At 42.0% G+C, this 26,439-nt stretch overlaps 1 protein-coding gene across 3 annotated transcripts in view; it reads left to right on the plus strand.

The window, feature by feature from the left end:
- The window catches only part of LOC126458000 (ATP-binding cassette sub-family C member 4-like), a 310,841-nt gene that overhangs the window by 62,375 nt on the left and 222,027 nt on the right, over positions 1–26,439 (plus strand). The window lies entirely within an intron of this gene.

Here is a 26,439-nt window from a genome sequence, read left to right on the forward strand (position 1 = left end):
TTGTCCAAACTATTTATCGTCCATGTTTCACTTACATACATGGCTACACTCCATACAAATACTTTCAGAAACGACTTCCTGACACTTAAATCTACACTCGATGTTAACAAATTTCTCTTCTTCAGAAACGCTTTCCTTGCCATTGTCAGTCTACATTTTATATCCTCTCTACTTCGACCATCATCAGTTATTTTGCTCCCCAAATATCAAAACTCCTTTACCACTTCAAGTGTCTCATTTCCTAATCTGATTCCCTCAGCATCACCCGACTTAATTCGACTACATTCCATTATCCTCGTTTTGCTTTTGTTGATGTTCATCTTATATCGTCCTTTCAAGACACTGTTCTTTCCGTTCAACTGCTCTTCCAAGTCCTTTGCTGTCTCTGACAGAATTACAATGTCATCGGCGAACCTCAAAGTTTTTATTTCTTCTCCATGGATTCTAATACCTACACCGAGTTTTTCTTTTGTTTCCTTTACTGCTTGCTCAATTTGTAGACTGAATAACATCGTGTACAGGCTACAATCCTGTCTCACACCCTTCCCAACCACTGCATCCCTTTCGTGCCCCTCGACTCTTATAACTGCCATTTGGTTTCTGTACGAATTGTTTACTTAAATCAATTAGATTATTTCTTTTGTTAGTGCCGGAACTTGCCTTGCTTTGACATTCTTTACTGAATGCATAGAGGAACAAGTGTGGGCTATGAAATCACAAATATATGCTTGTAGAACGCCACCTAAATGGCCTTGAGAAACACACCGAATGGCATACAGAAGATAACTCCCCCTGTACATGCATGAATAGTTTGAATGTGCTGCGTTCAACCAGTGTGCTTTGAGTAGCGGAAGCATGGAGAGATATTGTAGTGCTATGTCAGCGCGAGTGCTGTTATCGAATTTTTTACTGCTAAAAGGTGACTCTTAGTGATACTCACTGTTTATAGCGATGCTGCTGTTGATAGGCCTACTGTAAATCAATGGACAGTAAAATTGCGTAGCTGCGCGCCTGGAAAAATCATAATTGTTGAAAAACGCAGCGGACGTTCGATCACTGCCACAGTCGATAAACATCCCAAACTCGTCGACAATTTGATTGAAAATGACCATCGAACCACTCAAAGGCGTATCGAAAACCATATTGAAATATCGAAGGAAAGTGTCGGCTTCACTATTGATCAGGTAGGATACCATAAAATCTGTGCACGATGGGTAACACGCCATCTCACAGACGAGAACAAGCAGTGTCGACTGGAATGTTGCTAGCGACTTTTGCAGCGCCACCGTGACGAAGCAGACGACTTTTTTCTAAGAGGATGAGTCATGGGTCCATTATTACCAACCAGAACGGAAAGGACAGAGTGCTGGATACCAACATCCGTCTTCTCCTCAGACGAGAAAGTTCAAAACACAATCATGGGCAAAAAAATCTTTTGACTGTGTTTTGGGATGCTCACCGCTTTTATGTGACCGATTACCCGGTACGAGGAACATCGGCAAATTCTTCTCAGGACATGAAGACTCTAACTCGAAGTCGAATTTGTCGTGTTAGAAGCAGGCTGGCGCCAGTAATTTGGCGACATGACAACTCTCATTCACACTCCTCGCGCACAGTTGAAGAGGCTCTGCGTAACCTGAAATCTGAACTGATTCCACATCCCCTTACTCTCCCGATATTACGCTTTGAGATTTTTATTTCTTTCACTTTACTCAAGAGAAACCTCACTTGCAATCATTACACCTCAGACGATGAGGCGAAGGCAAGTCCTGGATTCGAAAAAGTCAGAATGAAGCAGTGATAAAACTTGTTAAAATGGCTCTGAGCACTATGGGACTAAACATCTATGGTCATCAGTCCCCTAGAACGTAGAACTACTTAAACCTAACTAACCTAAGGACATCACACAATACCCAGCCATCACGAGGCAGAGAAAATCCCTGACCCCGCCGGGAATCGAACCCGGGAACCCGGGCGTGGGAAGCGAGAACGCTACCGCACGACCACGAGCTGCGGGCAAAACTTTTTAAACGTATCGAGAAATGTGTTAGTGTTATCGGTGACTATGTTGAAAAATAAATGTACGATTTTGAAGCTTAAGGACAGTAATTTAAATTTTATCTGGGCTTCCTGTTTTTTCTCGTGTTCTACAAGCATGTGGCATTACTTTTCAGTCTATCTCGTACAATGTTCCATTGCCACTTGGTGTGTCGAGTCCCACAGTCTTGTTACATAGATCTTTTTTTGGCCATACTCTAGATTCATCGCCTTCTTCCTACTGCCTGATATTCTATTAGAGGATATCCTTGGTTTGCCCTAAGTTCTCACGTGCACTCTCCCGTAGCGGTGTGATCAGCACACTCCGACTGTTGTCTGAAGGTCCCAGGCTCGAGTGCCCGTAACGTCTTTCTCCTCGATCGTAGGATGGCCAGGAGTCCATTCAGCATCGCCTGGCCAATGAACAGCTTCAAGGCTACGCTTTCGAAAGCCAACGTCAACAGTTGGAAGAACGGTGCTCTTACTACAAGGACCTCCAATATTGTTTTGCAATGACGCTGTGGGCATAAAAAGTATCCTTGGTGGATCAGAATCGCGCCGTCATCTGCACCTGATCGTGACGTTTGAGCGAAGGTCTCTGGGTAGCTGTTAAGCCTTTCTACTTCTTTGCGCTTCCCTTCACCACTATTCCTGGTAGCCTAGCTGGGGTTATACCAACCGTATCCAGTATCACTTGGCTGTTCTGAACTTGATTTCCAAGGACATGGAATCTCTTTTTCTGTGCATTGGACTGTTTCTGCATGTCGTTTATGACATCTTCTGAGATGAAAACTTTTCTTTTCAGAGACCACATGAAACGTTGTACGGTGTATTGTGATTGCTCCTCTAGTGGTTAGTATCATCGCACCTTTTACAACTGCTTGATATTCGAATTTGTTCTTACATATTCCCAATGTTTAGTCTTTGCTCAGTCGCAAACACATCATCATCTCAATTCTTCCGAACCCTAGTGTCTGGCACCTGAGTCAGTCACGAATTATTTCCGCCGGCCGGAGTGGCCGTGCGGTTCTAGGCGCTACAGTCTGGAACCGAGCGACCGCTACGGTCGCAGGTTCGAATCCTGCCTCGGGCATGGATGTGTGTGATGTGCTTAGGTTAGTTAGGTTTAATTAGTTCTAAGTTCTAGGTGACTGATGACCTCAGAAGTTAAGTCGCATAGTGCTCAGAGCCATTTGAACAATTCTGAATTATTTCCACGGCATGCCCTTGCACTGTGCTTGGAGAACAGTAGTAGTTGTGATTTCCTCGATCGAGCTCTTAATTTGTCATAGAGTTCAAATTAGTCATACGTGTTTATCAAGTCTATTTTGTCAACCAAATCGAATGCCTTCTTAAAGTCAACAATAAATTTTTTTTCGTGCCACAGCAATAAATTTATTGCAGGACAATTCCATTTTACAGAATCACTGTTGTTTACACCACGATCAGCCGATTTTGCCTGTTAATCATTTCCAAGCGCGTGCCTCTATACTCGTAAATTTGCTCCGTCAGCCTTTCTTGGTGTACCTCTGTCATGTTAATATGTAATCGCTGCCATAGTAAACCCGAGCGAGAATAACGTTCTACATACGTCAGCGCTTTAGAATAACATTGCTATTGTGATGGCACACGTACATAGTGACAAAAACTCATCACATATACCACAGGACATTTCCATATCCGTGTTGATTCGACACAGTCCAATTTACAGTAAACACCTTCTCAGTGACATACCAACATACAGGCACGACAGCCTTGCTGATCGCTCTTAGCGATATGAGCCAGGGATAAAGGGCCAACTATTATGCTGTATATGTTTTGTTGGTGTGTTCAAAATTGTTATTATGTGTGTATTCCACCTCGTACACACATATATATTTGTGTTTGTATCTTGCCACTAAGTAAATCATTCTATAACATGAAGTCAAAATTTTAAAACAAACATTTTAAAGAACTGACGTTTAAATTTTTCACAAAATTTATGAGCTTGTAAGTTGTCATATAACTGCAGATTATCTCGGTACTTATTTGCAACATTATAGCGTTCCATTTCATCAAATGGAACGGTATAAATGTTGCAAATAATTCTCCAGTGCCATTTTATTAAAAGCAACGATATAAACGTTGGAACTAAGTGCCCAGAGAATCTGCAATTAAATGTGTGATATTATATGACAGTTCACAACCATACAAATCTTGTAAAAATTTTGAATTTCAGTGCTTCAAAATGTTTGTTTAAAGTTTAGAATTCATTTTCTAGATTGAATACTATGTGAAGTATGTGATTCAGTTGCTCTACCGATGGGTTTTATGCAACCTGAAACGCCTTCAAAAAGCACATGTAAATTTTTCATCTTCTCTCCCTACCACAAACTATTAGTCCGTCAGAAAAAACGAACAGGACCTTTTTGTAGGAAATTTAATGTAGTTTAATTTTGTTCTGGGATACATTTTCGCTGGACGCCAAAATTTTCGAGTTATTCGAGAAAAACGTACAAAAGTGATCGTCCATCGCACCTCCACCACCACACTTATCCCTCATCAGTCACGATTTCTAGTATGTTTTCGTAGCACTCCCTCCTATCACTGTACAAGAATTTCCGTCTACGCGAGCTATTTCCGACATTCGACTTTTTTATCTCTATTGACTGCCAACAGCATACTCGGCTAGTCCGTTAACATTATTAATTTAAACGTACACATGAAATTTATGAAAAAAACATGTGTGAAGTGTTACTGTAAAACTAATTACGTTAGCAATTCGATCCAAACTTAACCCTTACAAGAACAGTAGTTTCGCAGTCAGGACGCCTGACGAATACAACGATGTAATTGTTTATTTTATACCACTAAAATTCACTAAATTGTTAGGTAAAATTTACACAGCTGTCAGTTTTATAATTTGTAAGTGCTCGACTGAGCTGGTGGCGTAATAAGGCTAGTCAATGAAGACCAAAAGAGATCGAATGTAGGAAACAATTCGTGCAGTCCCAAAATTTTTGTACAGTGGTAGGAGGGCGTGCCATGAAGAACTTACTAGAAATCCTAACCAACAAGGTCTGAGTGTGGGAGCAGAGGTACGTTTGAAGGTCACTTTTGTACGTTGTTTTGAATTACTCAAAAACAACGGCCTCTAACGAAAACGTATCCCATTGTAAAATTTAACTACATTAAATTCGCTACAAAACGGTCCTGTTTGTTTTTCCGTAGTACTGTTGGTTTGCACTTAGTGAGCGAGACACTATGAATATCTCGTGTATAGTATTTGAAGGCAATGTGGGTTGCATAAAACCCATCGGTAGGGGCAGCTGAATCGCACTGTACACATGGTGTCCCAGGAGGAATGGTCGACATTCAGGAATATGACAGGAACGATCATTCGAAACAAGAAATTCCAGTAAACATGCGTTCTAAAATGCACGCATTAAGAGCTATGAGTAGTTCTTCACCTTCGATATTGTGAAACTCTTTGCTTTCCATATTCTGAAAGATAGTACTATGGACCAAACCAAGGAAAAAATCACCAGTAAATATTGGCTCTAAAATGCATACCTTAAGACTTACTGTGAAATCCAACTCTTCTACTGAACAAGTAAGTGCACGTAGCCCTTAAGGTATGCATTTTAGAGACTTGTTTTCTTGTTGTGGTTCACACTACCTGCTCCAAAACGATGGAGAGCAATGACAGTGCAGTAGAAGAGATTTGTTTCACAGTGTCGAAGATGAAGAAGTGCTCTTAGCTCCTCAGGTATTTATTTTAGAACCAATATTTACTCGAAAAAATGGTTCAAATGGCTCTGAGCACTATGGGACTCAACATCTTAGGTCATAAGTCCCCTAGAACTTAGAACTACTTAAACCTAACTAACCTAAGGACATCACACACACCCATGCCCGAGGCAGGATTCGAACCTGCGACCGTAGCAGTCCCGCGGTTCCGGACTGCAGCGCCAGAACCGCTAGACCACCGCGGCCGGCAATATATTTACTCGACTTCTTTGTTTCGAATGACTGTACTGACCATTCCTCCTGCGACACCCTCTTTAACAATAATTTGAAACACACCCACAAAAGACATAATAGTGAGACACCATGTCCGTGGCACACATCGATAGTTGCGATCAGCCAGGTACGTTTTTGAGCACCTGCCTACTGTAAACTGCACGGTGTCGAATCCACTACGGTAGAACAAAGTTCTAAGCGATACATTACGTTTTTTTATGTTTATATGCGTATGCCACTAAGGCAATAATGTTAATTTAAAGCGTGACTGTTATATAACGTTGTTCTCTCTCGTGTTTACTACGACAGCGGTTACGTATTAAAACGACAAATAAAGGATGGAAATTGAAAAGATTCTATGTGTTGTCAGGAGAAGCAACAAACAATATCCCTCTTTTTGTGCATAACTTATTAGTAGCCAAAAAATTGAGAAGGTATTCTGATACCACAGAATTATGCTGTCCGTTTCACACCCGCAACAAATAATGTGACAAATTAGGAAATGAATAATTTATTTAGAACGTCCTAAGTGCTATACCAGAAAACTAACTGGTTCTAAGTGCCAGTACGACAGTTTTCGTTCCAGGTGCCATTAATACTGGGACACTATGTTTTATTTGTGGTAATACACATACAGAAGCACAGTGGTAATGTTTTAACTAACAAACTGTACTTAGCAAAAGACATTTCTCGTATCTTTTAAATCTGTTACAGAAGAATAACAAAGTTGAAGTCAAGGAAAAAATCTCTCAGTATCGTACGCAACACATTTTTGAGATCAGATGTAAAGTTTACTGTAAACAGTCGTGTGCTGTCGAGGAAGAAATGGCAATAATGTCACTAGGTCTTTCCGCTTTGCAGCTGATAAAGGTGGCTGGTCTTTCATATGAAATACAATATGACATACCTCGGCTGCGGTTTTCTCTCTTTTGAACTCATTGATATGTTTCCATTCTTCTGTTTCAGAGTAAGAAATTTTAATAACTATTTGAGACTCACGAATGTTAGGGAATTTGATCATACTGCATTTGCAGATTTTACACACCTGCATTTACAACAATGCAACTTAAAAAGCAGAGAAGTCATTTGTCTGCATTAGAATGACATAGAATGGGTTCGTGGCTTCGGGTGACTCAACAGTCTTGCGTAAATATTGTGGAGCTAAGACCTCTCCGTCCCTCTGCTGTTGTAGGATCTCTGTCGCAGCTCAAAAAGCTGTGCCCACTCACCAAAATCTTGTGCGTTATGTATAAAACCATCGCAGGCTAAACGGAGGACACCTTGACGCGTGGCACGTGGAACTCCAGAGTGAAGCACTGCAAGGCACAGAGACCACGCACCATTTAATAACACATACCTAAAACACTTTCCCGAATGATCTGGCACCTGGATCGAGTCCAGGATCATCAACAGTGGTTTAATAAACAGAGAGGGATAAAAAACAGTCATAAATAAATATTTAAACATTAAGAAAAACCAAGAGAATTAAAGAATTCATTACCATGCAACGAGGTATCGAGATTACAACAGCAGTGAAAAGGTGTTTTGTGAATAAATGGCACTTAGAACGTTTTCAATTGTCACTCATCAAATGTATATTTATGTAGAGCCACGTAGGGTGACAGTGTAAATTTACAAGTATAGTAGCACACACTTGAAAATGGCTAGAAGCCGAAATCAGCCGAACGTGGTGTAAACAATAGTGTTTTTATAGCAGCCAGGGCGGAACATGGGATTCTCCATCAGTGAAATCAACGAATACAGTCACTGATTTTGCCAGCAAGTTCATACGTAAAGCAAGGTTTCTTTGATGTGGTGTTGAATGAAAATTCCCACTACTGTTTGAATGTGGAATCAGCGATGAACTGCTATACTGCGAATATCGTTCATAGCTACTTTAGAGAGTTCATAAGAAGAATGTGAGACTGATAACCTCGCCAATCATACTCAGAAAAACTAATACTGAACTACAATTCTTTAGTACGTGTAACTTCTCTACAAGAGAAATAACTTACATGTAGCTTTCCTGGAAATTTTACAATTTGCAAGAGAGTAATGCGGCCCCCCTCTTCGGTACTGCATGTGTCTATTAGATCTTTATCAATTGTGGACAATTGCAAAAAGCTGACCACGTGCGAGTAAGACCCGCACTCAAAGGACTCCATACAAATTTAATTATGCCTGTAGAGAGTTTATGAATCGAATCGAGAACCTTGACGATTTTCGCTTGTTATCGACATTGATACTGGCAAGATATTAGTCCCGGGAATTCCAATACTTTTGAGAAGGTTTTAATTATGAGGCTGAAGTCAGATAACAAATGAGAAAAATACAAGTATTTCTTTGTGTGATACAATTACAGATTAAGAACTTTCTGGAATTTTTCCTTTACTTGTACTGTGAAACCTTGATTCTAGCCACATTTCATGACTCTAGATCAACGTATAAGTTTTAATGAATGAGCTTGCGAGTACCAAAATATGTGGCATAAATGGCAGTGTCTCGACACGAACTTAGAAACTTCCTTTCCTTTACACGGCCAAGGTGCTATAGACCTCAATATGTGACATAAATTTCAACTTTATGTATACCCGTATGAGATAAGCAATCTTAACAGACAGATGACAGACAGTCCCCCCACAAATGACCAAGAAATATATTTTTCGTGTGATATAAATACAAATTATCACTTCTTGACAAACTTCGTCATTGGGAAGTACCCTGTTGGTTTTGGTGAGTGAGCTTGCGAGTGTCAAACCTCGTAACATAAATGGCCATATTTTTTTACTGCATTGACTTAGAAGCCTACGTTTCTTACACCAACAAGGGGCTATAGACTTTAGTGTGTAATATAAATTTCAACTTGATATGTCAACCCGTTCATGAGGAAAAGTGGTCTTAATAAACGAATGGACAGACATAGTCTAATAACAAACATAAAAAAAAAAATTTCGTGGGATATCTGGCCTTGTAACATTAACCAAAACGGCCTTATTGTGCTGGTACTGCGAACAGCTGATAGCAAGGGGAAACTCCATCCGTTCTATGGAATGGAGCGTGGAATGTTAGATCTCTTAATCGGGCAGCGAGGTCAGAAAATTTAAAAAGGGGAAATGGATAGGCTAATGTCAGATGTAGTGGGAATCAGTCAAGTTCTGTGGCAGGAGGAACAGGAGTTCTCGTCAGGTGAATACAGCCTTATAAATACAAGTCAAACAGGGGTATTCAGGAGTTTCTTTAATAATGAATAAGAGAATAGGAATGCGGGTAAGCTACTATGCACAACATAGTGAACGCTTGTCGTAGCCAAGATAAATAAGAAGCTCACGCCTACCACTGAAGTACAAGTTTTAGTTTCCAACTAGCTCCTCAGATGATGAAGAGATTGAAGATATGTTTGATGAGATAAAGAAATTATTCAGATAGTTAGAAGAGACGAAAAATTAATTGTGATGGGGGACTGAAATTCGATAGTAGCAAAATGAAGAGAAGGAGAAACAGAAGGTGAATATGGACTGTGGGGAAAGAATGAAAGAGGAAGGCGCCTGGTAGAATTTTGCACTAAGCATAATTTAATCATCACTAACACTTGTTTTAAGAATCATAAAAGAAGGTTGTATTTTGGAGGAGACCTGGAGATACCGGAAGGCTTCACACTGATTATTTAATGGTCAGACAGAGATACAGGAACTAGATTTCAAATTGTAAGTCAGTTCCAAGAAGAGATGTGGACTCTCATCACAATTTATTGGTTATGAACTATAGATTGAATCTGAAGAAACAGGAAATAGGTAGGAAATTAAGGAGAAGGGATCTGGATAAGTTGAAAGAACCAGAGGTTTTTGAGAGATTCAGAGGGAGTATTAGGCAATGGTTGACTAGAAGAGGGGAAAGGAAAACAGCAGAAGACAAGTTGGTAGCTTCTGCAGTTCAAACAGTAAAGACAGCAGAGGATCACACAGGTAAAAAGACGAGGCCTAGTAGAAATCCTTGGCTGACACATGAGCTACTGAATTTAACTGATGAAAGGAGAAAATTTTATCATGCTATAAATGAAGAAGGCGAAAGGGAATACAAACATTTAAAAAATGAGATTCACGTCAAGTTCAAAATGGCTAAGTACAAATGGCTAGAGGGCAATTTTAAGGATTTAGAAGCATGTTTCACTAGGGGAAAGATATATACTGCCTACAGAAAAATTAAAGAAGACTTTGGGGAAAGGAGAAGCAACTGATGAATATCAAAAGGTCAGATGGTAAACCAGTCCTAAGCAAATAAGAGAAAGCTGAAAGATGGATGGAGTATATAGAGGATCTACAGAAGGGAGATGAACTTGCAAGCAATTATATTGAAATGGAAGTGGACGTAGATGAAGATGAGATGGGAGATATGACATTGCGAGAAGACTTCGACAGAACTCTGAAAGACCTAAGTCGAAACAAGACCCTAGCAGTAAACGAAATTCCGTCAGAACTACTGATAATCTTGGGAGATCCAGCTTTGACAAAACTCTCCTGTCTGGCGTGCAAGATGTATGAGACAGGCGAAATAACCTCGGACTTCAAGAAGAATGTAGTAATGCCAATTCCTAAGAAAGCAGTTGTTTACAGATGTGAAATTTATCGCACTATCAGTTTAATGAGTCATGGTTGCAAAATACTGACCCGAATTCTTTGCAGTAGAATGGAAAAACTGGTAGAAGCAGACCTTGAGGAAGATCATTTTGCATTACGAAGAACTGTAGGAATACGCGAAGTAATACTGACCCTATGACTTACTTTAGAGGACAAGTTAAGGAAAGGCAAACCTACGTTTACAGCATTTGTAGAATTAGAGAAAGCTTTTGACAATGCTGACTGGAATACTCTCTTTCAAATTATGAAGGTGGCAGTGGTCAAATACAGGGAGCGAAAGGCTATTTACAATATGTACAGAAACCAGATGGCAGTTGTAAGCCTCGAGGGGCACGAAAGGGAAGCAGTGGTTGAGAAGGGAGTGAGAGAGGGTTGTAACCTAGCCTCGATGTTATTCAGTTTCTATACTGAGCATGCAGCAAAGGAAACAAAAGAAAAATCTGGTATGGGAACTGGAGATCAGGGGGGAAGAAATAAAAACTTTGAGGTGACATCGTAATTCTGACAGAGAGCAAAGGACTTGAAAGAGCAGTTGAACGGAATGGTCAGTGTCTTGAAAGGCGGATATGAGATGAACATCTACAAAAGCAAAACAAGGGTACTGGAATGTAATCGAATAAAAAAAGGGGATGCTAAGGGAATCAGATTAGGAAACGAGACACTTAAACAGTAGCTGAGTTTAGCTATCTGCGCAGCAAAATAACTGATGATGGCCTAAGTACAGAGGATATAAAGTGTAGAATGGCAATGGCAAGAAAAGCATTTTTGAAGAAGAGAAATTTGTAACATCGGGTATAGATTTAAGTGTTAGAAGGCGGTATCTGAAGGTACTTGTCTGAAATGTAGCCACGTATGGAAGTGAAACAAGGACGATAAACAGTTTAGATAAAAAGATAATAGAAGCTTTAGAAATGTGGTGCCACAGAAGAACGCTAAATATTCGATGGGACGATCACGTATCTAACGAGGAAATACTGGGTAGAACAGAGACAAGAAATTTGTGGCGCAGTCTGAGGGGAAGGAGGGATAGGTTGGTAGGACACGTTCTGAGACATCAAAGGATCACCATTTTAGTACTGGAGGAAAGTGTGGGGGAGGGGTAAAAATCGAAGAGGTAGACTGAGAGATGAATACAGTAAGCAGATTCAGAAGGATGTAGGCTGCAGTAGTTATTTGGAGATGAAGAAGCTCGCACAGGATGGAGCAGCTATGAGAGCTGCAGCAAACCAGTCTTCAGACTGAAGACTACCACACAGCACAATTACAAATTAACAACTTTCAGATTTTTTCCCTTTAATTGTACTGTGGATCCTTACTTCTTATCAAATTTCGTGATTCTAGGTTTTGACAAGCGACTTTGCGAGTATCAAATTATATGACATAGATGGCGCTACCTGTTGACTGCTTTAACTTAGAAGCTTAATTTTGTTACACAGCGAAGGGACCGTATGGCGGTCGTGAGAAACAAAAAATATTCAACACAGTTATGGTGGGAATTTGAAAATTCCCAAGACAGCGGTGATGGGTAATTAAAAAAATAAAAATAAAAGCTGAATAAAGAAAACATGGTGGAACTAGCCCAGTTATTCTTCGAGTTCCACTAATGTTACAATCAGAGATAGCGCCACGTTAAAAATATCAGAGTAATCTGAGTTTTGCTTCATGCTCAAAAGTACCCAAACAGGCTGAGTTATTTATGAGAACTATATAAAGCTACTGACAGTACTGCAGTGTTTCCAGGTCTAAAATGTATTATTAATAAAAAAACATATTATTCACCACATATTTGCATAAATTGCTACCATATTCCAAAGTATTCGATTATTAATCAAAAATACTTAAAATTTTTTCAATACTGATGTAACTTAGCACTGGTGATTGTTGTTGTTGTTGTGGTCTTCAGTCCTGAGACTGGTTTGATTCAGCTCTCCATGCTACTCTATCCTGTGCAAACTTCTTCATCTCCCAGTACCTACTGCAACCTATATCCTTCTGCATCTGTTTAGTGTATTCATCTCTTGGTCTCCCTCTACGATTTTTATCCTCCACGCTGCCCTCCAATACTAAATTGGTGATCCCTTGATGCCTCAGAACATGTACTACCAACCGATCCCTTCTTCTAGTCAAGTTGTGCCACAAACTTCTCTTCTCCCCAGTCCTATTCAGCACCACCTCATTACTTATATGATCTACCCATCTAATCTTCAGCATTCTTCTGTAGCACCACATTTCGAAAGTTCTATTCGCTTCTTGTCCAAACTAGTTATCGTCCATGTTTCACTTCCATACATGGCTACTCTCCATACAAATACTTTCAGAAACTGGTGATGACTTAAAAATAACGTGCTAAGCGGGCAGTCGATATTTCATCCTAGGCCTACATGAGGCTATGCGTAAGAATGAATCTGACCAAACACTATTTAGATGGAGAAGAAGATACTTCATCTATCAAATATAAATAACGTCATTGATTGACTGATACAGCTTTTTTTTATTTGGAACCTATCTCTGGCAGCAAGTTTGTCCAGAGGCGTCATATTTTCTGACAATCTAGCTCAACAAACCTTACTAAAAATGGTGCATTTTTTGAGATCTTTAATGTGTTGTAATACTTAAACTACATGTTTTCGTAATACTCAGCTATAACTTTGTAATGCTTCAGATATCAAATGTAAACACAAAATGATCAAAGAGAATGATGGACAAGATTCCACAGAGAAAGGGAAGTTCAGTATCTCAGAAGTATGACCTTCTCACCAAAATAAAATTATATTTCAAAATATATAAATATTTCGAGTACAAAACACGTGCAGGCTGCTTATTAAATACGAAACTATAATTGCAGATCTCTGATAATGAGTAAAAATTTGATCTGTCCACCAAAATAAAACTGCCTGTATTATTTTTCAAATACATAAATATTCGGAGTACAAATTACATGTGGCACTTAATTGTTGTGTTCAGAAAATACATACGGCTCCCTATTGGCATTACTGATACAACTAAGACGTTAAGGTGCACTTACCAACATGTTAGCTTGATCTCTGTAGCACACTTTAAACAAACCAGAATACTGTTTGTATTACTCATCACAACACACGAGGCGCTACTGATGTAATTTACAGGTTAAGGTGCGCTTATCGAGGAATGGCTTAGCTCAGCTACACAATGCAGACTCAATGACACATTGATGAAATGGCGCACTGAAAAGTAGCTTTCAGCTACCCACTATCAACTGCTTTTGAAAGTCACCTAAAGAGCATAGCAACTCTGCGCTTGGCGCAAGGCACAGTAGAGGGAAGTACCCAAAACCGGACAAACATTTGGATTTTTTGTTTCAAAAAAGCAGAATATAGTAAAAAAATAGGCTTTATAAGGATGCAATATTTACTTTTTGATGTTATGCAACATTTACATTTTACTCTTAGGAAATGTGATTAAAAGTCACTATAAAAATTATTTTCGAAAATCTTACATTTGATAAGTTTGAAAAATGGTTAAAAATCGGACACCTTGTAAACATAAACGAAATAACATTAAACGTAATTAGAAGAATGTGTTAAATCAGAGAAAACATTATCTAATTTAAGAGACAGGTATAATATAACATCTTCCAGAAGGTTACAAAATTCTGTTTTTACAATGCTGAGCTGCTATAGAATGTTCCTGCAGGCCTTGTTTCTGACAGTTTGCTCCGGGACGTTAAAGAAAAAGACTAATCCATTTCCTCCCAGAAGTTTCATCTTTGAAAGAGTGTTCAAAACTATTTCTCCTCTCACTTGTACGGTCATTCTTCAAAAGTCGTTACGAGTAAGCCCAAAGAAAGAAGCTTTCATAGCAAGACAACAGTAAATCAGCTCTAGTTCAAGAACTTTACCCAAAATTCTAGGTCTGTCCTTCTTTTTTTTTTTCTGCTTCCTCATGTGTTTTGTAGTTCCTGTTAGGCAATCTCTTAAGTGTTGTTTCTGGAACATTAACATGCTTATTGGTCTTCTTCCAACCAATATTCGTTTTCTGAACTGCGTCAACAGCTTTAGTCATTTTAGGCGGATTCCAGTTTCTTTTATCTATATTCGCCATTATCCTCTTGGAATCTGCAAGAGAATTCAAAAGGGATAAGACTGTGTACTAATACAGGCAGACCTTAAAAATAAAAAAGTAAGGATCGAGTTCAATCTACTGAAGGGAGTGTAATTTATGCAACTGCAGCCTATCATATTTTGTTTGATGTAATAAATTTTTAACACAGTATATAAATGAAATAGTTGGTCATAAACATTATCCGTAACTCTTACTATTCAAAAACACGCGTAAATAGGAAGGACTTTTGTTATTATTGTTGTTGTTGTTGTTGTTGTTGTTGTTGTTGATGCAGTCTTCAGTCCAAAGACTGGTCTAATGAATCTCTCCAAGTTACTGTATCCTGTGCAAGCCTCCTCATCCCGGAATAACTAGTTCAACCTACATCCTTGGGACCCTGCTTACTGTATTCATTTCTTGCTCTCCTTCTATGATTTTCCCTTCTCTCCTTTCCCTCCAGCATTAAACTGGTGATCCCTTGATGTCTCAGAACATGTCCTATAAACCAATTCCTTCTTTAAGTAAAGTTGTGCCACAAATTTCTTTTCTTTCCAGTCTTATTCAGTACCTCCTCATTAACTGCAGGTCTACCCATCTAATCGTCTGAATTTTTCTGTAGCACCACATTTCAAAAGCTTCTATTCTCATCTTGTCTGAACCGTTTATTGTACATTTTTCACTTCCATACTAGTAGGCCACAATCCACACAAAATACCTCCACAAATGACTTCCTAACACATAAACGGAGAAGTTGTTAACAAATTTCTCTTCTTCAGAAACGCTTTTCTTTTCATTCGCAAATTGCATCTTTTACCCTCATCGACCGTCATCAATTGTTTTAGTGCTCAGATAGCAATACTCTTCTATTACTTTTAGTTTCTCGTTTCACTAATCTAGTTTCCTCTGGTTTAATTCGAATACATTCCGTTAGCCCTGTTTTGCTATTGTTGACGTATATCTTTAATCTTCTTTCAAAACGCTATCCATTCCATCCAACTGCTCTTCCATGTCCCATGCCTTCTCTGCCAGAATCACAACGTCATCGGCAAACCTCAAGGTTTCTATCTCTTCTCCATGAACTTGAATTCTTTCTGCTGATTTACTTTGATTTTCTTTCCTGCTTGCTCAATCTACATCTACATACATACTTCGCAAAACACCGTACGGTGCGTGGCGGTTGGTACCCTGTAGCATTACTAGTTATTTCCTTTCCTGTTACACTCGCAAATACACTACTGGCCATTAAAATCGCTACACCACGAAGGTGACGTGCTACAGACGCGAAAGTTAACCGACAGGATGAAGATGCTGTGATATGCAGATGATTAGCTTTTCAGAGCATTCACACAAGGTTGGCGCCGGTGGCGACACCTACAACGTGCTGACATGAGGAAAGTTTCCAACTGATTTCTCATACACAAACAGCAGTTGACCGGCGTTGCCTGGTGAAACGTTGTTGTGATGCCTCGTGTAAGGAGGAGAAATGCGTATCATCACGTTTCCGACTTTGGTAAAAGTCGGATTGTAGCCTATCGCGATTGTGGTTTATCGTATCGCGACATTGCTGCTCGCGTTGGTCGAGATCCAATGACTGTTACCAGAATATGGAATCGATAGGTTCAGGAGAGTAATACGGAACGCCGTGCTGGATCCCAACGGCCTCGTATCACTACCAGTAGAGATGACAGCCATCTTATCCGCGTGGCTGTAACGGATCGTGCAGCCAAGTCTCGATCCCTGAGTCAACAGATAGGGACGTTTGCAAGACAACAACCATTTGCACCAACAGTTCGACGACGTTTGCAGCAGCACCGACTATCAGCTCAGAGACCATGGCTGCGGTTACCCTTGACGCTGCATCACAGACAGGAGACCCTGCGATGGCGTACTCAACGACGAACCTGGGTGCACGAACGGCAAAACGTAACTTTTTCGGATGAATCCAGGTTCTGTTTACAGCATCATGACGGTCGCATCCGTGTTTGGCGACATCGCGGTGAACGCACATTGGAAGCATGTATTCGTCATCGCCATACTGGCGTATCACCCGGCGTGATGGTATGGGGTGCCATCGGTTACACGTCTCGGTCACCTTTTTTCGCATTGACGGCACTTTGAACAGTGGACGTTACATTTCAGTTGTGTTACGACCCGTTGCTCTACCCTTCATTCGATCCCTGCGAAACCCTACATTTCAGCAGGATGCACGACCGCAGGTTGGAGGTCCTGTACGGGCCTTTCTAGATACAGAAAATGTTCGACTACTTCCCTGGCCAGCACAGTCTCCAGATCTCTCACCAATTGAAAACGGCTGGTCAATGGTGGCCGAGCAACTGGCTCATCACAATACGCCAGTCACTAGTCTTGATGAACTGTGGTATCGTGTTGAAGCTGCATGGACAGCTGAACCTGTACACGCCATCCAAGCTCTGTTTGACTCAATGCCCAGGCGTATCAAGGCCGTTATTACGGCCAGAGGTGGTTGTTCTGGGTACTGATTTCTCAGGATGTATGCACCCAAATTGCGTGAAAATGTAATCACATGTCAGTTCTGGTATAATATATCTGTTCAATAAATACACGTTTATCATCTGCATTTCTTCTTGGTGTAGCAAATGTAATGGCCATATGAGCTCTAATTTCTCGTATCTTATCTTCGTCCTCCTTACACGAAATGTATGTTGGCGGCAGTAGAATCGTTCTGCAGTCAGCTTCAAATGCCGGTTCTCTAGTGTTCCTCGAAAAGAACGTCGCCTTCCCTTCACGGATTCCCATTTAAGTTCCTGAGGCATCACCGTACAGATTGTATAATATTAGGAATAAACCCCTTCTCACTCGCTTCTCAACTACTGCTTCCATTTATTGCCCGTAGACTCTTTTAAATACCGTCTAGTTTGTGTACAAGTTGAAAATAGCCTCTCGCTCCTTTTGTTTTACTCCTCCTACCTACAGAATTTCAAAGAGAATATTCCAATGAACATTGTCAAAAGTCTCTCAAAGTCTACAAGTGGTATAAACATAGGTTTGCATTTTCTTAATCGGTCTTCAAAGAGAAAACGTAGGACCAGTATTCCTTCACCTGTCCCTGCTTTTCTCCGGAATCCAATCTCGTCTTCCAAAAGGTTGACTTCTACCAGTTTTCCATTCTTCTGTAAAGAATTCGTGTTAGTATCTTGCAACCCTGAGTTACTAAACCGATAGTTCGGTAATATTCACACCTGTTGCTACCTGCGTTGTTTGGAATTGGAATTATTACATTCTTCTTGAGGCCTGAGGGTATTTCGCCTGTCTTGCACATCTTACACACCAGATAGGAGAGTTTTGTTACTGTTGGCTCTCTCAAAGCTATCAGTAATTCTGACGGAGTGACATCTACTCAAGGGGACTTGCTTCGACTTAGGTCTTTCAGTGCTCCGTCAAATTCTTCTCGCAGTATCAAATTTCCCTTGTCATCTTAATCTAAGTCCTCTTTCCTTTCATATGCCTTGCATAGACCCTCTTTATATTACTTCCATCTTTCAGGTTCCCTTCTTTGCTTAGTACTGGTTTTCCATTTGAGCTCTTGGTATTCATACTGCTGCTTCTATTTTCTCCAAAGGGTTCTTTAATTTTCCTGTAGGCGATATTTATCTTTCCCCTAGTGACATGTGCTTCTATTTATTCTTGCATTTGTCCTCTTGTCTTTCCTTCTTAGCCGTTTTGCACCTCCTGTTATTTTCATTTTTTAGACTTTTGTATTCTCTTTCCCTTGCTTCATATGCTGCACTTTTATATTTTCTCCTTTCATCAATTAATTTCAATATCTCCTGTGATATCTAATAGGCCTAGTCATTTTACCTATTCCATTCTCTGCTGGCCTCACTTTTCCATCTCTGAAACCAACCCATCTGTCTTCTACTACATTACTATCCTATGTTGTAGTCAATCGTTACCTAATGTTCCCTCTGAAACTCTTAATAAACTGTGGTTCTTTCAACTTCTTGTAGTCTCTTCTGGATCCGAAATGTGTGTGCTACCATTGTACAACTAATCTGTAACCTCCCGGTGTCTGCATACATCTTCCACGTATACTACCTTTTTTCACTGAAAGGCTTACCTGCAGATATTTAGGAGAAATAACGAAATATTTGTGACGATGAAAAACTTTTTCCTGTGTCAAAACATCAAAACATGTTATTACAAACTGATAAGCAACAAGCGAAGTGGGCGACTCTCCGCTAAAAATTAGTAGAAGTCTTAACCGCTACTTACAATTGGATACAGTATAGTTCAGGAGAATGCAGAATCGCTTTAGCAGGGGGGGGGGGGGGGGGGGGAGTCCACTTTAGAACACTTTTCTCTAGTAGTAGCCCCTTCCCATAATATTTACCTATAACTGTTATTCCAGAAAAAACTGCACAAATATCCCTTCCGATGTTGATAATATTTCAAACTGATGAACATATTGGTAACTGGCTTTAAATGTTCAGACGTGCAAAACTGTGCAGTTCAGAAACCGCTAAAAATCATGAGTCCTATTATTACAATATTAGTGACCCACAAGTGAAATCAGTCAACTGATAAAAATGCGTGGATTTAAAAATTTACAGGCATTTGCAGTGGAACGATCACATAGACTCAAGTGAAAAAAAACTCATGTTGTATATCGTAGAATATTGCTCATGTGTGTGGGCCCCGTACGAACTAAGTTGAAAGTCTTCAGCAAAGGGTGGCAAGAATGGTAACCGGTTTGTTATACTCACTGCAGAGTGGCATGAAAATGTTGGAAAGCCCATCATATAACTTTCTCTTGGGCTACAATGGAACGGCTGCTTAGGATATACCACCAGTTTTTATAAGGGACTCAGTCGAGACTAAAATGACCAGTCTATTGCCGGTACACTGAATTCGTGTGTCGTGTATGTGTTTGCTGCTTACGGGCGCTCAACGGCGAGGTTATGAGCACCCTTACACACGTTAAAAGAAACGAAACTATCTTCTTGCACACATTCCCCCTACGATCATATTTTTTCATGTGCTCATTCGTAATTGATAGTACACAAAAAACAGTAAAACTGCTCTCACGTCCTGTTAACTCTCCTGCGTAATTACCAAGTAGACAACAAGACATTCTTGTGTTTTCGATGGCAAACGAAACTGCATGATAAAGCTTCATCCCAGGCACTACAAAGTTCTCAGCAGACATTTAAATTCTTTACGGAGACGCCACTTGTATTTTCGCGATTTCCATCACTTCGAAACCCTTCTCCACTGTATCATGTACCACTGAGATTGGCAACCAGCACCATCGAGGTGTTGCACTGGTGAGACAATGGCGTTTAATCCAGGTATCAGTGGTTATAATTCCCATCAGACGGTCCAGATTTGGGTTTTCCCTGGCTTCCCTAAACCCAGTAAGGCAAATACCAGGATGCTTATGTTCCTCATTCTACCCAACACGATCTTGTGCTTCATCTCAAATGACCTCGTCATCGACCATACGTTAAATTCTCTCAGTGGAGCACAAGAACACACGTGTAGTACTTTAAGAGTGTTAACTGAAATAATGTTGGCAATGCAGATGTTAATTTGCTATTTGTTGCTCAGACAGTGACGAAATGCAAGTACGCTTCTCAGTCTACTTTTGCTTGATGCCGCAGCTCTAGCACGCGGGCGATGGTGCCCCTCAGGTAAATACACTACTGGCCATTAAAATTGCTACACCACCAAGGTGACGTGCTACAGACGCGAAATTTTACCGAAAGGAAGAAGATGCTGTGATGATTAGCTTTTCAGAGCATTCACACAAGGCTGGCGCCGGTGGCGACACCTACAACGTGCTGACATGAGGAAAAAAATGGCTCTGAGCACTATGGGACTTAACATCTATGGTCATCAGTCCCCTAGAACTTAGAACTACTTAAACCTAACTAACCTAAGGACAGCACACAACACCCAGCCATCACGAGGCAGAGAAAATCCCTGACCCCGCCGGGAATCGAACCCGGGTACCCGTGCGTGGGAAGCGAGAACGCTACCGCACGACCACGAGATGCGGGCGATATGAGGAAAGTTTCCAACCGATTTCTCATACACAAACAGCAGTTGACCGACGTTGCCTGGTTAAACGCTGTTGTGATACCTCTTGTAAGGATGAGAAATGCGTACCATCGCGTTTCCGACTTTGATAAAGGTCGAATTGTAGCCTATCGCGATTGCGGTTTATCGTATCGCGACATTGCTGCTCGCGTTGGTCGAGATCCAATGACTGTTACCAGAATATGGAATCGGTGGGTTCGGGAGGGTAATACGGAACGCAGTGCTGGGTCCCAATGGCCTCGTATCACTAGCAGGCGAGATGACAGCCATCTTATCCGCATGGCTGTAACGGATCGTGCAGCCATGTCTCGATCCCTGAGTCAACAGGTGGGGACGTTTGCAAGACAACAACCATCTGAACGAACAGTTCGACGACGTTTGCAGCATCATGGACTATCAGCTCAGAGACCATGGCTGCGGTTACCCTTTACGCTGCATCACAGACAGGAGCACCTGCGATGGTGTACGTGCACAAATGGCAAAACGTCATTTTTTCAGATGATTTCAGGCTCTATTTACAGCGTCATGATGGTCGCATCTTTGTTTGGCGACATCGCGGTGAACGCACATTGGAAGCATGTATTCGCCATCGCCATACTGGCGTATCACCCGGCGTGATGGTATGGGATGCCATTGGTTACACGTCTCGGTCACCTCTTGTTCGTATTGACGGCACTTTGCACAGTGGATGTTACATTTCAGATGTGTTACGGCCCGTGGCTCTACCTGATGAACTGTGGTATCGTGTTGAAGCTGCATGGACAGCTGAACCTGTACACGCCATCCAAGCTCTGCTTGACTCAATGCCCAAGCGTATCAAGGCCGTTATTACGGCCAGAGGTGGTTGTTCTGGGTACTGATTTCTCAGGATGTATGCACCCAAATTGCGTGAAAATGTAATCACATGTCAGTTCTAGTATCGTATATTTGTCCAATGGATAGCCGTTTACCATCTGCATTTCTTCTTGGTGTAGCAATTTTAATGTCAATTTTAACGTAGCATGCAGGTCTGGAGATAAGGCCAATGTTCTCTGTTTTCTTGCCAAGGGGTCTCGTTTGAGATGTGGAGGCACTGCCGGCAGCGACTGAGTGTATTGAGTGTACCTTGCTGCAAACAGTGGCTCATTCCGTCTGTCTGGGTTCAGATGTCTTCCCCGGCTCTTAACAGACGGATGGCTGATTTTATGAAGATAGTTAACCTCGCTCGTGGGGTGGAAGCAGACCTTTGTAGTATCTTTTCCAGAACCCATCGCGGTCCTCTGGTCTGGGTTTGGAGCCGAGAGGAAGGCTTAAACCAGAGGCTAAGACTATTCTGCGACTATCTTCAACGCGACTTTCTCGACCTACGCTTCTGGGTGGAGATATGTACACTCCTGGAAATGGAAAAAAGAACACATTGACACCGGTGTGTCAGACCCACCATACTTGCTCCGGACACTGCGAGAGGGCTGTACAAGCAATGATGACACGCACGGCACAGCGGACACACCAGGAACCGCGGTGTTGGCCGTCGAATGGCGCTAGCTGCGCAGCATTTGTGCACCGCCGCCGTCAGTGTCAGCCAGTTTGCCGTGCCATACGGAGCTCCATCGCAGTCTTTAACACTGGTAGCATGCCGCGACAGCGTGGACGTGAACCGTATGTGCAGTTGACGGACTTTGAGCGAGGGCGTATAGTGGGCATGCGGGAGGCCGGGTGGACGTACCGCCGAATTGCTCAACACGTGGGGCGTGAGGTCTCCACAGTACATCGATGTTGTCGCCAGTGGTCGGCGGAAGGTGCACGTGCCCGTCGACCTGGGACCGGACCGCAGCGACGCACGGATGCACGCCAAGACCGTAGGATCCTACGCAGTGCCGTAGGGGACCGCACCGCCACTTCCCAGCAAATTAGGGACACTGTTGCTCCTGGGGTATCGGCGAGGACCATTCGCAACCGTCTCCATGAAGCTGGGCTACGGTCCCGCACACCGTTAGGCCGTCTTCCGCTCACGCCCCAACATCGTGCAGCCCGCCTCCAGTGGTGTCGCGACAGGCGTGAATGGAGGGACGAATGGAGACGTGTCGTCTTCAGCGATGAGAGTCGCTTCTGCCTTGGTGCCAATGATGGTCGTATGCGTGTTTGGCGCCGTGCAGGTGAGCGCCACAATCAGGACTGCATACGACCGAGGCACACAGGGCCAACACCCGGCATCATGGTGTGGGGAGCGATCTCCTACACTGGCCGTACACCACTGGTGATCGTCGAGGGGACACTGAATAGTGCACGGTACATCCAAACCGTCATCGAACCCATCGTTCTACCATTCCTAGACCGGCAAGGGAACTTGCTGTTCCAACAGGACAATGCACGTCCGCATGTATCCCGTGCCACCCAACGTGCTCTAGAAGGTGTAAGTCAACTACCCTGGCCAGCAAGATCTCCGGATCTGTCCCCCATTGAGCATGTTTGGGACTGGATGAAGCGTCGTCTCACGCGGTCTGCACGTCCAGCACGAACGCTGGTCCAACTGAGGCGCCAGGTGGAAATGGCATGGCAAGCCGGTCCACAGGACTACATCCAGCATCTCTACGATCGTCTCCATGGGAGAATAGCAGCCTGCATTGCTGCGAAAGGTGGATATACACTGTACTAGTGCCGACATTGTGCATGCTCTGTTGCCTGTGTCTATGTGCCTGTGGTTCTGTCAGTGTGATCATGTGATGTATCTGACCCCAGGAATGTGTCAATAAAGTTTCCCCTTCCTGGGACAATGAATTCACGGTGTTCTTATTTCAATTTCCAGGAGTGTATGACACTTCTTAATACGTCAGGAGTGGGCTGCACGCAGGACGCTACTAGCAGGGTAGCAGATTACGTCTGACACGCACATGTGAGATTTTTGGAATAGAAAAATCCGTTCACATGCCCAAAAAGACGCGTTCCCAGTCCAGACGTGGTAGCACTCGTCACGGAGGACTGGAGAAAGAAAACGTTAATATAGTATTAGGTAAATGCAGGAGCGTCTATGGCAAGAGCCCGGAACCTGTCTCGCTAATAAAAGGTAACAATGCCCAGATAGCACTGCGAACAGAAAGCTGGATGAAGCCAGATGTCAGCAGCAATGAAGTTCGAGATTCCGACTGGAGTCTAGTATACCGCAAAGATAGGTTTAAAGCTGGTGATGGAAGCATGTGTATAGGAATAAAAACTAACATAACATCTAGTGAGATTAGTATAGATTCAGATACGAAATAGTTTGGGTGCAGATAAGTGTTAAAGGTGGATGAAACATGATCATCAGATGTTTCGTAGATCCTCTGTGTCACCAGAAGTAGTGGCAGAACACCTAAGAGAAAACTTGAAAAATATATTGCGTAAGTTTCCTGGTCGTGTTATAATTTTAGGAGCAGATTTTAACTTATCAGCTATAGACTAGGAGACTAAATTGAGTATGCTGGCTAGTAGGGACAGAGAGTCGTGTGAAATTGTTTTAAGTGCTTTATCAGAAAATATCTTAGACCTGCTGGTGACAAACAGACACGAACTTTTCGTCTAAATTCGCTTAGAACAAGGAACCAGTAATCATGAGGGCCTTACTGCATCAGTAGATAGGAACACAAAGGAAGTTAGGAATACCCTTCGGTTTAGTAAGGGGGAGAAGAGACAGATTTCAGATTACCTGACGTGTCAACACGCAAATTAATCTCCAGCACTGATGATGTTGAGCATCAACGGACGAAGTTCAAGAGTTTCGTACAATACACTTGAGACAGGTAAGTGCCTAACAAAGTTGTGAGGGATGGAAAAGACACACCGTGGTTCGACAACAGAGTTAAAAAATAAAATTCTATCTACCAACTTGACAGAAAATTCTCAGAAATTTTGGTTGTATGTTAAATCAGTAAACAGATCGAAACCATCTATGTAGACACTGTGACCATAGTGGCACTAAGACAGAGGGTGACACAGAAAACGCCGAAATATTAAACGTATATTTCCAAAATTGCTTCCCCTTTTAAATAGTCGCACAAACGACAAAATGACATATATCGAAAGAAGTGAGCAAGGGATAGAAAAGCAGCTGAAATCGTTCAATGGAGGTTAGACCACTGGACCTAACGGCATACCAGTACTATTCTACACAGAGTATGCGAAAGAATTTGCCCGTCTCCTGGCAGCAGTGCGCCATTGGTGTTTCGAGGAGTGGGGTGTTCCCGATGATTGGGAGAAACAAGCACAGATCATTCCAGTTTCCAAGGAGGGCTGTTGAACAGACGCATAAAACTATAGGCCTATATCTCTGACGTCAGTCTGTTACAGAATTTCGGAAAAAGTCTTATGCTCGCGTATTATGACATTTCTGGAAACTGAAAGTGTCCTCACTAGGAATCAACATGGTTTTCTTAAAGAACGACCGTGTGAGACCCAGCTCTCTCTGTTCATCCGCGAAACCTAGAAGCAGTAGATAACAGGCGTGCTTGTAAATGCCGTATTCCTCACCTTCCGAAAAAGGCGTTCAATACCAGGTTCACACTGTGGCCTAGTAAACAAAATACGAGCGTACAGAGTATCAGTCCAATGGTATGGCTGGACTGAAGAATTTCTACCAAACCGAATGGTGCATGTCATTTGTGAACGGAGAGAAGTGCTCAGACGAAAAAGTAACTTCGAGCTTGTCCCCAGGAAGTGGTATAGGACCATTACTTTTCACACCATATATAAGTGACCGATGTCACGAACGTTGTGTACGACTTCGTACACAATGGTAAGGAGAGTTGGGCTACAGACTGATGCGGCATCTGTTGCCATAGGAATGCTGGACAGGAGCAGAAATGATTAGCGAGTAAGTTAACACAATAACAGAAGATTTTCTTAGTTTGAATTTGACGTGCAGGAGCTGGAGGCGTGGCTCAGCGGGCACGCTCCATGGGATCCGCCGTATCCCGCACGACAGCTACCGGCGTCTGACAGAAACTTGCAGTTCTGTTGCCAATTTTATGACACTCGTGGGGTGTTATCGATACGTGATATCACAGGAAATTCCATAAGCCTTTTCGTGGAGAATGCTTTTTACACAGAGGAGTTCCACTGCTAGAGGATTATAGCGGAATGCAGGAAGACCTGAAGAGGTTTGACAGTTGGTGCAGGGAGTGGCAGTTGATCCTCGACATAAACAAATGTTACATATTGCCGATACGTAGACAGAAAGACCCTTTATTGTATGATTACACGATTGGAGAACAATTACTGGAAGTAGTCACTACCATAAAATACATAGGAGTATGAGTACAGAGCGATTTGGAACGGAACGACCACATAAAATTAATTGCGGGTAAGGCAGATGTCAGGCTGAGATTCATTGGAAGAATCATCAGGAAATGTAGTCTATTAACAAAAGTATCGTTACAGGTTCATTTAGGAAGCGCGAAAGCATCATGGAGATGCTCTCAACTCCAGAGGCAGTCGCCGCAAGAGAGGCGTTCTGCATCATAGTGCAATTCCGAGAGAGTACGTCCCTAAAGGAGTCAACGAATACTTTGCTTCCTCATACGTATATCTCGCGAAAAGACCATGAAAATGAAATTAGAGAGATTCGAACCCCGAAGCATACGCGACTGGAACAGGT

This window comes from Schistocerca serialis, chromosome 2, assembly GCF_023864345.2.
Source record: "Schistocerca serialis cubense isolate TAMUIC-IGC-003099 chromosome 2, iqSchSeri2.2, whole genome shotgun sequence".
NCBI lineage: Eukaryota > Metazoa > Arthropoda > Insecta > Orthoptera > Acrididae > Schistocerca > Schistocerca serialis.